At 40.8% G+C, this 14,851-nt stretch overlaps 1 long non-coding RNA gene across 5 annotated transcripts in view; it reads right to left on the reverse strand.

The window, feature by feature from the left end:
• The window catches only part of LOC116217090 (uncharacterized), a 117,552-nt gene extending 106,953 nt beyond the window's left edge, over positions 1–10,599 (reverse strand). For 3 of the 5 annotated variants that reach the window (XR_014885747.1, XR_014885745.1, XR_014885748.1), the window contains exons 1-2: positions 10,304–10,599; positions 8,949–9,052 (exon numbers count right to left, since the gene is read on the reverse strand). This is a non-coding gene — a long non-coding RNA (uncharacterized LOC116217090). Of the gene's footprint in view, positions 1–420; positions 449–3,471; positions 3,556–8,948; positions 9,053–10,303 lie in introns of all 5 variants that reach the window. The other 2 variants (XR_014885746.1, XR_014885749.1) reach the window with 2 other exon arrangements.
• Between the last annotated feature and the right edge of the window lie 4,252 nt (positions 10,600–14,851).

Below are 14,851 nucleotides of genomic sequence, written 5' to 3' on the forward strand. Positions count from 1 at the left end.
GGTTACATTATGGTCATCTCAAAAACAAAAGCCAAGAGATGCTCTTTTTGTGCACCTCTCCTATGAGACTGTCACACACTGAGGAGCACACACAGAGCCAGACACCCCCAGGACACTTCCATTTGCTGCAGCATCAGGCAGGTGTAAAACTAGTTATATAGTGTTCCTTGAACTTTTAAACCCACAAGCTTCTAGACCTTTTCGCTCCTCAGAAGCCCACTGTGTGTCCAACAGATAAACACTGCTTTCTTCCTAAAATGCATGCAGATGATACCTGGCAGCAAGGGCACTGGAAAAGAAATAGCACTGAGCAACACTTCCTATATCACCACGGCCCTCTGAGCTACTGCTGTGCTTTTGTGCAGCTCTAAGGGGAAACTGGAAAAGCTGGGAACTATTGTAACACAGATTAATACTCACCTATTTACAGTTCCCATTTACAGATTTCCTTAAAAAGAAAGGAAAAAAGAAATCCTGATAAGGACAAACTAGAACTTCAATTAGAAGCAGAAACTTACAGACTTGACGATCAGTGGATAGAACAGCAAAGACATGCATTTCTGGAGAAAGAGTTAAAATTAGCATGGTTTATCATTTTAACTTAATTGGGCCAGATTCTTGGCTGGCATAAACACAGCCTCTTTGGCTCAAATTAGTCTGTGGAAACAGGCATAGCTTCAGCTATTCCAATGCCAAAAGGGGCCCATTACACACATCTAAGTCCCTTTTCATGACATGCCTGAGGAGGATACCTATTAATTCCTCCATCAAGGCCAATAAAAATGTACTTCTCATACTATCCTAGAGTCTGGCTCACATGTACAGGGTATGAAAATCTGGTAGAACAAATGGCTGATGTACCTCCCCAGTTTACATAGAGCACTGCTCAGCGCTGAGCATCAGGCAAAAGAGGCAGTGAGGGGTCCCAGTCTGATCCTCTTTTTTCTCCCATAGCATTTCCATGATATTCACACACATTCTGCCCAGCAGCACTGTGACTGTTGTGCAGTTGTCCAGGATGTGTCTTAGGGGACGTTTGTGACAGATTTCCTTGTTCAGGCATTTGAGCAGAAATCCCAGGCTTTGCAACGCAGTTGGATTTACTGAGGGCTGACTGTTAATACCCCTTTGGAAGAAGCTGGGCTACAAAGGGAAGCTCAGAAGGCACACCATCTTTTCTCTCAGCATTACAGCAACAGCAGAAAAATTGGGGTGTGGAGGGCACAATTTCATTCAGCTCATACAGTAAATTGAGTCAGGATTTAGGAGTGGGGCTGGCTATTTTGGGAACAGACACCATGACGATAGTGTAGTCCTGCCTGCACATTGAAGTCTGACCTGTGGGTATATCTTTGTAGCAGTATATTCATCCAACATGATAACAATTCTAAAGTCAACCAGGAAAAGTTTGTGGTTTTTTTTTTTTTTTTTAAATATATATTGGATTCCTGATATCCTTGAGGAAATTATTTTGACCTTATATTGCTGAAAGTTCTCCCCAAGTAATACTGCCAGAGCTCCTTTGTGGCATATAAGTTTATTAAAAAAATGCCTGTTGCAGATTTTCTGATCAGAACCTAGTAATGCAAGTCAGAGGCTTCTGTTCAGCTGATTCAGTGATAGCTCTCTTCAGAAGGGAGAAATTACTTTTGTGTAAGCAGCAATACCCAGCTTGTTTCAAACCTCAGCCTCTGGCAAATCTGTCATAGCAGGAGACATTCCCTGTTTCTTTGACAGATTGGCCTGTGGCTGAAAGTTAATCTAACATGTCAGAAAAAGTATATAGTAGGTAAAGAAAAAAGCCAAAACTAACACTCTCAGCGTTTTACATCAGGGCACATTTGAAAGAAATGCTCATTTATAGATAGGAAAAATATTGCTCTTAGTCCTTAAATTAAAAGAATGAGAAGGCATAAAGGTATGTCAGCAATGAAAAATAAGCTTTCAGAGCCAATGGACCAGAATCCGTAACCTACACCAGGGATTTAAAACTACTACCACTACCAGCTAGGAACCAAGACTGCTCCTTTTTGCTATTACACATCAATTTTCTTTCTTCTTATTTTTCAGAGCGCTAAATTAATAACTGGTTTCAGCCACCATAACGTATAAAAACATGATTTGGGGCTCCTACAACAATAAAAAGAATCATGATTGCCAATGTTATCAAATATGCAATTTTGTTGTCATCGTTCTATGTATTACTCCACTCAGCAGCACAAATTCGCTTCAGTCTCTGTACTTCTTCATGCTGATAAGGTCCCTGAAGTTATATAAACCATCATTCTTAAAAGTACACACACATGCAAACACACTGAAGTTTTTGCTTTAAACTCTGTCCCAAATCTTAAGCAAAGTCAACAGAATTGCTGCTGGCTAACACTAGCCTGGGAAAGCCTAAGTGAACCAGAGTCACAGTCTCTGTGGGAAATGTAGTTTTATCAAAAGTCTAAGTATTTTGCAGGAATAATTCAATGACTAAGCTCCCTTGACAAGCATTGAAGCAAGCAATTTTTATACTACTTTGTTCCACTGATTTGATTTTTAGTTGTACCAAGACCGTAAGATTATATTTTCATTTTACTAATGTAAAATCATAAATACTCAATGTCTCAAAAATTACTTTCCTTTCAATGACAAAAAAAAAAAAAAAATCTTAGAACTGTGGGGAGGAGAGGGTTGGGAAGAAGTAGGGACCAATATAGAAGGAAAACACAGTTAGCAATGTGAGATCTTCCCAGGGGGTTGTATTTCCAGGCAGCCACATGCAGACCATTAAAGCAGGATAAAATTTTGCATGCTTATTGCTATTCTAAACGTGTCAGGAAAATCTCATAAAAACTTCTCAAGTTGCCAACTTTCTTGGGCAAAGTAACACTCCTGATTCATATGTAAAGTGTTTATATAAAACGGCTAGAACTGTGAAGGAGCGTGATAATATTTAATCCCTGCACTGCTTCATAAACTGAAAATTACATAAAGAAAGAAGCAGCTCTCCAATCAGTCTGAAAGCCGCACTGAGGTTCTGAGTGCCCTGACAGTGTCACCCGACACACCATTTTCCACTTTTCAGGTCTTTCGCTCCCTATTCTGGTACAATTGTAGTTTCTCTCGACTCACTAATGCTAAAATAAGGACAATTGTTACAACAATGTTTTTTGTTCCAGGTGTCATCTGACAGTTAGTTCCCGCACTGCCTGGCAGTGCTGCTACAGCAGCCCATCTCCACAGCTCTGCTCCCTGCTGGACGCTCCTGCACTCACACTTTGCTGTAACTGCTATGGAAAGAATATTTTTCACAGCAAGATTTTTTCCTCAGCGCAATTCTTTGTGCAGAAACAGATCTGGGCTAGACGTGGAAGGAGGCAGCAGAGTTAAGTGAGGAGATGAAGCAGCTAAGATGACAAAAGGCAGCATCTAAAGGGAAAGGCAGCACCTCAAGCTCCTTTCCTGCTTCTTTCTCTCACGTACCTCCTGACTTGGAGAAATTCCCAGACCCTCTGACATGAGGTCAGCATCGCTGCTTGCTCCACCATTTCTCCTGGTCTCTTAGTTCTAGGTGAAATAAAAAGTGGAAAGTGAAGAAAGTGAGCTATTCTAAAGCAACGGTGACAGCAGAGTAGTGGCTCACACAAGCCAGAAAGCTACTCCAGACACTGCCTGCCAGAGTGGGGGATCAGGCCAAGACAGATGAAGAGCAACACTCCTGATAAATGTGTAACATCTCTAATACCAGCCAGCCCTCACAGTTGCACTGCCACCTGCTCCCACCATCTCTGCAGCTGTGCATCAGCTGGGCACCCCTCCTGCAGGGGTAAGTCTCAGCTAAGGATGACTCTGGTGGCAATTAGAGGTGAAGAAAGCTAAAAATGTTTAAGAACCACAGTCACACTAGTTTATACAATGACTAAAATCTCAAATTAAACACTTCCTACATTCTGCTTAAGCGCATCTTTTATCTCTGAGGATGATTTCATGAATGGCTAAAAGTACCTTGAAAACAAAGCACTAAGCATCGTTCTTTTTATAGTGTATGCTTTGAAAAATTGACCAGGCTCATATTAATCTAGTAAATGGCAGCTTTCCAGCCTGATAGCTTCATAATGGGCATCTTGGCCTTTCAAGAGTCTTTTTTTAATCCCTCAGAGAGCATATATTTGCAATTGCATGTGAACTATCATCCTCAGGTAAGAGGTTCCACATTATTTTGCTGCTAGCAAGCTTCTTCCCATGATGAATGAACCAATCTTCATATTTCCCATTCTGATTTTTCATGAGCATTCGTGACAGCAGGCATGAAGAATTGCATCTGATTTTGCATGCATTTTACTCTCTCAAAGTAGTGGGAGAAGCTACACTATACTAAGGAAAAAGTTGTTTCTTCTTCAGTTAACAAGAAAGAAATCCCAGCATTGTTAACAGTTACCTATACAACAGTGCAGCTTCCCTAAAACAGTCATAGATAAGTTCTACTTGCAGACCACATGAAATAACTTCCACAAGTTAAACCGAAACTTCAAGAGTCAAAATTTCAGGCGCCTTAATCATACAGAAATCCAACTTTCTCTGCTGTGTACTGATAGATGATTTGAATGAGTCTGTACTGCAGGGTTCAGGGATTCCTCAGTCTTTGTTTCACAAGACTGCTCAGAATAATACTAAATACTTCAGTCATACTTCAAGCATGACTGTCAAAAACTTTGACAGCATCATCAGGAAGTAACACAATCATTATCAGCTAATTGGCATTGCCAGATTTCAGCATCAACAAGTGAAAGCACAGGTGTTCACAGGGAGAGGATCAGACACTTCACCCTAGGCTGAAGGCTCTGCTGATCTTCCCATGTGTTTCTCACTGCAATGTACCACAGTAACCTAGGTAGAAGTCACTGTGGGACAAGCATGAAAGCTGGATAAAGAACAGAGGTTTGATTTTATGGAAGGTTCTGGGCTTTGAAACCTTCGGCCTTTTGCCAAGTCTGAACGGAAATTTATGGAACTGTTTCCCGTAAAATTATTACAACTCAATCTAAATGTCTACTCTCACTTCAGTTCTATGCTGTACATGAGACACACAAAAAAAAGCCCTTTAAAACAAAAAGCTGCTTCCGATTTAAAAAGCATAAAGAAAGGAACTTTCAGTCTTCAGAAGGTGACATGGGAATGACATTACCAGATTCTAATTTTCTTCTACAATAATATCCCAAAGTTCCTAATCAAGCCAATTTGGCAAGACATTTTGGTTCATATTGTTCACTCACCACAGGAAAACGTGCTTCCATCAAACTTTCAAAGTAACTCTGGCAGGGCTACTCTCCCCAGAAAGCAGGGCTGAAACACCTCTGCTCCGAGAAGCGTGGCTGTCAGGTACAGAAGACAGGAAAGCCACGTGAGCTACCTAAACCCAAACGAGCAAAAGGGAACCAAACCTCATCTAGCTGCTCATCTAGCCACTCAGTGCCACCATAACCTTCGGCTGTGCAGTCCGTCTGCCCCACATGGAGCTTCCAACCACCAAAACAGAGGCAATGGGAATACACTGGATGGGGAGCCACACAGCGCTCATGGATACTGAAATACTATGTTGACTCTCAAAGGATTATCCAAGTGAATGCAATCCCAAAACACAGTATTTTTAGGTTGTGATCTACACGAGGATGGACTACAGCCTCTGACACTTTAGGAACAAGCTATTCTATTCTTCAGACATACAAAGAGCACAGTCTAGTTACTGTTCCCCACTTCCCCATGTGAGACATGGGGTTATCAAACTTGCCCTTCCCACCAGTCTGTGTCCTTTGGGTTAGAAATTCCAGCTCTAAACTGCTTCCATCTAAACAAGCAAGTCAGATTGGCATCAACAGATGAAAAAAATGCTTCCCCTTAGGATACTGTTCCCAAATGCTCCCATCATAAACCTTTACAAGAAAAAGGCTTCCTCTTGGAATTAAACAAGTCCAGTGTTTTGTCCCCCGAGAGCTGACATTTGCAGCAAGACCAGAGGAGTTCATATGAAGAGCTCTTTGATTACTGGAGAACAGTTATAGTGCTGTCGCACAGCACATGTGATTTCACATGTGCTTGAGGAAGAAGGGAATAACAGAAGTGAAGGGAAGATGATTGCAATAGGGGAAGGATCTTGTTACTAGCTTGAATGCACAGAAGGTGTCACAGCACAGATCGCCCTCTGTATCAGCGCTTCTTGATTTTGCTTTCTAACATCATAGGCTAAATCAATTTCCTTCTTCAGGACCGAGCTGGAAGAAAGCCTTAAGTAAAATGTCTCTGTCATAAAGGATATTATTCCCCTGCAGTGCCAGATGGGTCCAAAGACATGCAATTTATCCAATACCAGGAGGTGAATATAAGGTTACCAAAACCATTTTCTCAGAACTCTCAAGTCTCTTTTGCTTTCCTAGGTTAAGGTTTGTGATTTCAGGTTTTTCCCATATTGCAAGAGCTCAAACACTGAGCAAGTACACAGTACAGGAAGAAAGAATGACACCTGCAAGAGAATATTAACCTGAATTAGCTTTTGAAATAGAATCATTAAAGAAAGCCCCTCTGCAAACACTCTGAGAACTAATTTACTTGTGAAGGGAGCTCAATCACATCACAACCACTTTAATTCTGAATAAGTGATTAACTAGATTTGAAAGAGTCAAACAGTTTAAGACTAGCAGCAGACAAGCTAGTGAAAAGACATCCAGGGGAAGTGAGCAAAGCTTGCCTGCACACAGGGAGGGAGACTGTTCAGGACATGGTACGGATCCACACACAAGGAATCTGTGCTCTGCAGAGCCTGCCCAGAGGAACCTGCCAGCTCCAAGGTCGCAGCCCTAAATATCCAGAAAACAGAGGAGATGCTGACTCCTAAATGTCCAAGATTCTGGTAGCCAGCAATTTAAGCTGAGACTGGAAGGAGGCATAACTTCAGCCAGATGTGGGAATAAAAAACAACTATAAATCAGCCTGGTTAAGAGAGCAAGCATTAGAGATTTGTGACCCAGACTTCAGGGGATATGAGCTGTCAATTACAGACCACTAATTAAATGCAGGGCCATTCTTTTGCCACCCCCCACCACCCCAATCACAAAGGAATATATATTCACACACACTAACATAAGAAGGGGAAAGGACAGCAGAAAGGAGATAGCCAGGAACAAGCTATCCCAGCTAAAGAACCACTTCTGCCTACAAACCTGTTCCAAGTTCTCCTGGGAAGCTGGCCAGATTAATTACTCTGGTAGACCACACACAGCCCATGGGTAAGCAGCCCTTGCTTTGAGTAACTGACTTGAATTATGAAACTCTCTGGAAAGCATTGTCAAATGTGCCAGTCTTGAACAAATAACACTGCACAACCCTACCTTCATCCAGCTGCTGTGGTTTGAGTTGTGCTATTCCAGGATTCAGCCTATTGCATGATTAGGAGACTGCTGTTGTAGGAGGAAAGTCACAAAGCTAACTAGATCCTGGCCTATTCGCTGGGCGACTTCCAGAACACAGACTGTTTTAATCACAGACACATGTACACATTTCCCACCACCCTTCAAATCTCCCTGCCAGATCCCCATCTTAATGAACAAGCAAGGTATTGAAACCAGTAGGAATCCTGCTTTCTCAAGGTCCAAGAACACAATTCTTGCAAATCTCAAATCCTGCTGGGTAAGAGAAGCCAAGGGACCACGCAGTACACATAGGATGGGGATTGAGATTATTGCTAACTCAGACTGCTGTGAAGCCAGGATTTCATCAGTTTCACATTTCAGTAAGCATCTTTTGAATATCATGCAAAAAGGAGCAGAATGTGACTGCAACGCAGTCATGCCTTCTTTGGGTACCCAGAGCACCTTGCAAATACCAGAAACAGTGCCAGGAGGTATTCCTAGTGCCTCTCAGGTACCTTTCTATGATAGTGATGCTGTTTCTCTACAGCTGTACAGCCACAAGGCATCATTCTGCCTGGTCTGGTGTGGGAGCTTTGAGATAGACCTAAATTCTTCAGCCCTCTGTCTTGACAGTACAGCCCACAGAACACCACAACCATGCCTGAAACAGTGACATGAGTTAGCTTGATCTACAAGCAGATTTGCTCTAAGGTGCAGGACTGTGAAGCAGAGAGGTTGTGTTCCTAACACCAGCTCTATTGTAGAAAGGCAGCCTCTAACAGCAGACAGTAGCAAACCACTGAAGGGCAGTGACATCATGGATTGCTGCAGCTGTTTGTTCAGAAGCCAGAGCTGCAAGCCTTATGCAAGTTCAGCAATAGGATTGAAGACTCAGAAGTGGGCAACGCAGGCCACAGCAGGAGAATAAATCCAGGCACTTGGAGGAGCAGCGTCTAATCCTTCTAACAGCAGATCTGTTTAACATCTTCCATGGCTGCCTTCTTAGACATGGAAGAGGTTTGCTGCGGGGGACACCTGGACCACTTCCCATCTTTATTTTCCACACCCTTCTGGAAAGTTTTTCCCCTATCTGAATTCATTTCCACAGAGCAGCTGACAGCCTGGCATAACTCTGATATACTTAGCTTTGCTATCACTAATTACATAACACCTCAGCAACTGATAGCACACCAGTCAAATCCACTAAGACATTATCTCAGCAAGCAACTGTTCACGGCACAACAATTAGTAGAACTGAAATCAGTGCTTCTAATACTTTTCCTGTTGCTGGTAAAACTGCAGACAACATTATTGTGTAGTCTATGTTATAAACTGAGCAAAATCCACTGCTGCAGAACGTGGCAGCCCGCAGCAAAACCATCCTTCAAATAAAAGCCATTTTCTTTATATGCATACACAATATATATTCTTACATAAAGGTAAATATCTCTCTCTGACGTTGGATAGTTTAAAAACATTAAGGTCAGAAGCAGAAACATATGCAGGAAATCCTAATAGAAAATCTGAGGGTGGTTAAGGAACACCCGAAATACAGACCTGGTAGTGCAACATACAGCTCCAGAGACCATCATAGAGCTCTGCATGAGCACAGCCATCAACTCCTCTGCATCACATTGCAGGATAAAGGCCTGCTTTAAAGTCTGTAAAAAAAAAAAAAAAAAAAAAAACCAGCCTGTAGCATAACTCAGAACCAAAGTGAAATCAAATTTAGGTCTGAATAGGCCCAATATTTCTGTAGAGAAGAAATGAAGAAAAAAGACAAAAAGACAAGGCACAGCTATTAATTCAGATGTGAGATGTATCATCCCAAGCTCTAGGGCTGTAATTTCAGCATTAACATCTGAGCTCACATAGCTTGAAACCAACTCCAGCAGCACTGTTTGTAGGGGCTAATGCCATGTCAGCTGGTTTCAGAAACAGACACTGAGCAGTAAGAACAAATAGTTTCTCAGACTGCTTAGCCACTGACAGCCAGTGTCTTTTCTTCTTTCCTCCCCGCACCTTCATTCTCTCAATTCATTTGTGTCCCCTGAAGCCCATTCAGATTGGAGAGAGACATGAGATCAGTAGTACATCAAGAACTTGGAAGGAAAACATTGCACAACAGAAAAAGGATATTTATGCTCTAATTTTACAAAGAACACTAGATAGAAAAATACTTGTCAGTCTTTCCATCCAGTTCTGAATTACTTTCTCCCACCAAACATTTTTCCTAGTAGAACATTAGAGATTTGCAAAAAATATGATGTTTATGAAACATTGCAGATCCAGATGGCATTTCTGAACAGCAGAACACTGTCAGTGTTTCAAAGTAAATTACCACGTATTTATAGCACTCAGTATTGTAGCATTTTAGAGGGACAATTTCAAACATGCAAGTGAAAACAGACCAGCATTTATATTGCTAGTTACTAAGCTCAACACCAAGCATGCACAGATTCTCAAGTTAAAGGTAATTAATAATGATGATGATGGAAAAACACATAGCACAAAAGCTTTAGAGCTGCTTTCCCCTGCATGGGTATTCAAGTCTGCCTGGCCACAGAGCACTTTTAAATTCAGGTAAGACCCTGCACCAAAGTGAGACCTTCCCCAAACGTACACAGTTACCCTTGAAATACTGGACTCCTGTCATTTTGCCCTTTAGTTCAACTTCACGAAAGAAGTTGTCCATACGTCTAGCATAAATATTTAGATAAAATGCACATTATGCAGACAAAAGAAACTGAGAAACATAACCCTGTAATATGTAACACGCCAAGGCTGCACTTTTAAAGCAAGACTCTGAACACAAGACTCTGTTTTTAATAGATTTAAAGATATCAACAGCCACTCAACTATTACAGTTCATGTTACAACAGAAAAGAAATGCAAATAAAAGTACTACTTACCAATTCTACTGACTGCTTCTGCCTTCAAAATGAATGACCTTTAGGACCCAGAAGGGGTGTCAGACACATGCTGGCATGCATCCACTGCCCTGACCAACCAGGAATTCACAACACTTAGTCATCCACATCAAAAACCAAATGCCTTTTTTTCCCAAAAGTAAAGCTCCACCATTTCAACAAACTACTGTCATATTTTAGGTAACTGTACTGCTGTTGCTATTTCTGCCATGTGTGCTCAATCAGTCCTTAGCCACTTATATCTATAAGGAATCCACACAGTGATAGTGAGCAACACTTGCCCAGACATGTAATTAGTGAAGCACTGGTGTTAGTCCATCTAACTTACAAATACAGACTGTACAGAATACCAAGTAAGAATGTGAGAGAGAAAGAGGAGAGGGAGATAATGAATTATAAATGCATCTAATTTGGCTATAATACAAGCTGCACATTTGGACTGAGAAGAGTCTGTGGCCCACAGTGTATAAGCTGTCACCAAGCTGTATTTTGCTGTATTCATTTATATAGCCAACAAATTAAGACAGACAAAGTGTCATCATCCCAGATAGCTATCTGTGTTTAGATACTGTTTGTTTTTGCTTAATACAGTTTCTCTTAAGATATTGACAGCTGCCTGTATACTCTAATAGTTTTTAGCTAAATTACTGCAAGGTATACAGCCACATTACTCTAATAAATAACCAGTGCTTTCAAAGACAGCAGAGGAAAGTGTTTCAAAGAACCATGCAAAATAAATGTACATAGGAAGCCTTAAGCACATACTAGTTCTTAGTTGACCAACACTGTTGAGTGTCAGTGTGAAATAAATGCTGTTTTGTTTTCATTTCCACCATTCACTTTGGTGTCTCAAGGTGTTGTTTGCAACAGAAGGTGAACATTAGTTGTGTCTCATTTGCTCTCTGGAACTCTTAAGTTCCCCAATATCCTCACTACATACTTGGGTATGCATTGATAGAGATGCCTCTCAAGCAACTAAACCCCAGAAGAATGTCAGCTATTCTACACGTACAATTTTACTGTCTATTCATACAAGCTGATAACAAGAGAGCAACATATTTAAGAGTATCTGGCTACAATTACTTTGCTTTGGAAAAGTATTACAGCAATAAGCATTATCTATACACAGGAAAATGGCTAGATGCACAGTGATGCAGAAACTCAAGCATTTTATTAACAAAGTAGATTATGTCTTCCCAGAACTTGATAGAGAACTCAATTCTTTCTGCTACAAACACAGAGACCCATCACTTTCATTAAAGGTAGATGCTCTCATAACATCAGTCTGACAAACACAAGTGGTATAAGATGCAATGCAACAGATGATAGCAGTATTCCCACAGCAGTCAGCTTGTGTTATTATCTAAACACCCCCAAAATCCTTCCTCCCCTCCCATGCAAAAGAGAAAAAAAACATCCAACCCCTATCTGCATTAAGCCAGTGTGGTTAAATACTTGTTTTTGTACTACATAAACTGAATATCTACAAGCACAACTGCTAATTAATAACCACTCCACACCTGAGATTTGTCTGCAGCTGGATGCAGCATCTGGATCTAAAGTGGCAGCTCTGAGATTAGAAACAAAACATTGACAGGATTTGGATGGTAAAATTTTCTCTCATTGAATGTTTTAATTATATAGTTATCAAACTCCTTGTAGAAGTAAACCAAAGTAAGGTGTTTAAATATATGAATCTAATCCTTTGATAATCTTGATTAACTGCGTACATTCTATCTATATAAAAACTACATGAGTGTGTGTCCATTATCAATATTTGTATTAGAAATAAGAACTATTATCCCTTACTATTAGTTACAAAATATATCGGTTACCCTCTACTCTTGTATATGCTCCAATAGGGAGCACAGGATGAGGCAGCATGCTTTAATGAGTCAGGTTTAATCCACTAATAAATCCACCTGGACTTCAACAGATGCCATCTCCTGTCAAAGCCATCAGAAAATGCTTGATCATTTGTTCCTGCTTTGGTTGCCTGGTACAGACTAAGCAAGAACTTCTTAAGTAACACCTAACTTCGGACCTTACCATCTTTATGGTTGTTGGGTTTTTTTTAGCCTCTTCAGAGAAAGGTGACAGTGTCTTCATTTTAAAGGTCACAAATATGGAAAGGAATCACTAAGCACTTCCAGCATGGCATGAGCAGAGACAGCTAACTACTCTCCTGAGTCCCATCCAGCCATGGTGTATTTGTCACACTGCTGTCTGTGCTTTGTGCAGCCTTGTCTCCAGGTAGCTGTGAAGAATCCATCTGCACACATACAGGCTTACATAGCATGTCTGTGTAACAGTTGCATAACAAAAACACATAAAACAGTCGGGTAAGCTGCCAAAAGGCAAGGAGAAAGCAGATCAGTTCAGGAACAAACAAGACAAGACACAATACATGTGCTTGGAGCAAAAATCCAAGAGCTACTAGACAGTGCAGTTTGAGAGACTCACTTCCCACCATTAACTACCAAGTGAATAGCACAAAACCTAGAAATCACAATGGATTGCCTTTTTTTTGCCCTCCAGGAAGTCATCACAAGTTTTCAGTATAGGAAGCTCTTTCCTTTTTATAACAGGAACACCTCACTAATTACAGTTATACAAACATTAACCATATGCTGTTGCTTTACCTACCTCAAGTCTCTATTCCCAGCACTGGATTTTAAAGACAATCATGGCATCTAGCTGAAAATCCAAACACTCACAGTCTGCATGAACACCAGCTAAACAAATCACTGCTACAATATTCAGCCAAACGTTGGTCATGCCCATTGCACTGAGACCTTGCTAGACTGAAAAAGATAACAGCAGAATAACCTTGGGCCTTTAAGAAAACTAATCACCAGTTGTTAGAAAGCAGGATCAGTCGGTGTCAAAGCACTTTGATTATTCGATATATTATCTCAAGAGTCATCACTATCCCTAGCATCATGTTTTCACTTGCTTATACTGTAGTGCTTGTTGGCACCTTACCATCAACTCAGAAGTCGCTGGTCTCATTATGGAACATCACAAGGAGATATTGCAAGCCACAGCTGGACATTATCCACCATGTACCTGTCAGACAAAATTAATTTCGATTTCCTCCCACCCCAGCAATGAAGCAAGAACAAATTGAAGGAAAAAAAAAACAGAACATAATTACTTCCATAATCACCTCCAGTTATCTCATTCTTTCTTATGACTGCATACACAACTGTTCATAAGCACCAGTGGGGAGTACAGTGATTTGGGGTGGTGGGGTGGAGAAAGCATTCTCCAACAGCTTTTAAAGCATCCCTTTTTTCACTTAGTTTTGGGTGATCTATGCGGACATAACTTATTTTAAAATAGTTGTAACCTTTAAACACTGAAAAAGCAGTTCTGTGTTTCCTTCTAACAAAGGATACTAGCTCATTAAACTAGTTTTCAAACCCAACTTTAATGCCAGCAAGCATTGCTAAGAGGGTGGATGATGTTGTCGTCTGTGACATTAATGGGCTTTAGGGAACTGTACAACATAAGGAAAGCACGAGCGCTCTACAATCAACAGTTTGTACTTAACCACTAGCACCTGGATGAGAGTCTTTCAATCCTGAGAGAAAAAAAGAAAAAAACACCAAAAAAATAAACTGCAAGGAAAGGAGCAGCTGTTCTACACATGCATCAGACTCTGCTTGACTTATCACAAGATGCAGGCAAAGGTGGCATTAAAAATGTGTAAAAAGAGAAAAGAAGGCAGCTTACCTGTGCTGCACAAATACAAAGGTACCATGCTCTACTTAGGAAAGAAAAAACAAGAACGAGACATTTTGAAAGAACTTGCAGCTCCGGTAATATATTAACAACATCCACAGGGAAAATTGACACTGGATACTACTAAGAACTACTGCAGATTGACAGTCAGCTATAAACTCCTCAATTACATCTTTTTTTTCCTCAACTCCAATACAAATAGAGTATGATGTTCTTGATGTTCTGCAAAACGTAACAAAGTGAAAAATACCTCTATCACTTTACCAATACTTTGTATAGTTCTGTTTTTGATTGCAGAGACAGACAGCTTGCTGCAGGTAAGATCAAAGAGGGATGTAGGAGGAATCTGACAGCAGAGAAAAGCTCTGACCTAGACAAGAAGCATCCCAACAAACATTTGAACTACAGCAGACAGGTTACTGGCTGTGAAGAAACAACCTGCCTGCAGCCAGAGAAGTTACACTGCTGCTTTTCCAAAGCTAAAAGAAGAGATAAATAAACATAACAAAACACTGATCTATTACAGGAAAAGATGAGCAGGGCCAACACGCTCACACTTTCAAAGCATGCTGCGGTCAGCAGCCAAGCCAATTCCAAGAGCTGGAGCGAAGTGGCATGCAACCACCACCTGGAACAGAGAAAGACACAGTGAAACCATACCAAACCTTCAGTTACTTTGCGTGCAATTTATTTTTGGGTCAAGAAATAAATGAATGTTTTCAGTTTTCCATGGATTAATCACTTGGCTTCCTCAACTGGGACCAACTGCTAGAGCAACTCACC

The sequence above is a fragment of the Meleagris gallopavo genome, chromosome 12 (assembly GCF_905368555.1).
Source record: "Meleagris gallopavo chromosome 12, MGAL_WU_HG_1.1, whole genome shotgun sequence".
In the NCBI taxonomy this organism is placed as follows: Eukaryota; Metazoa; Chordata; class Aves; order Galliformes; family Phasianidae; genus Meleagris; species Meleagris gallopavo.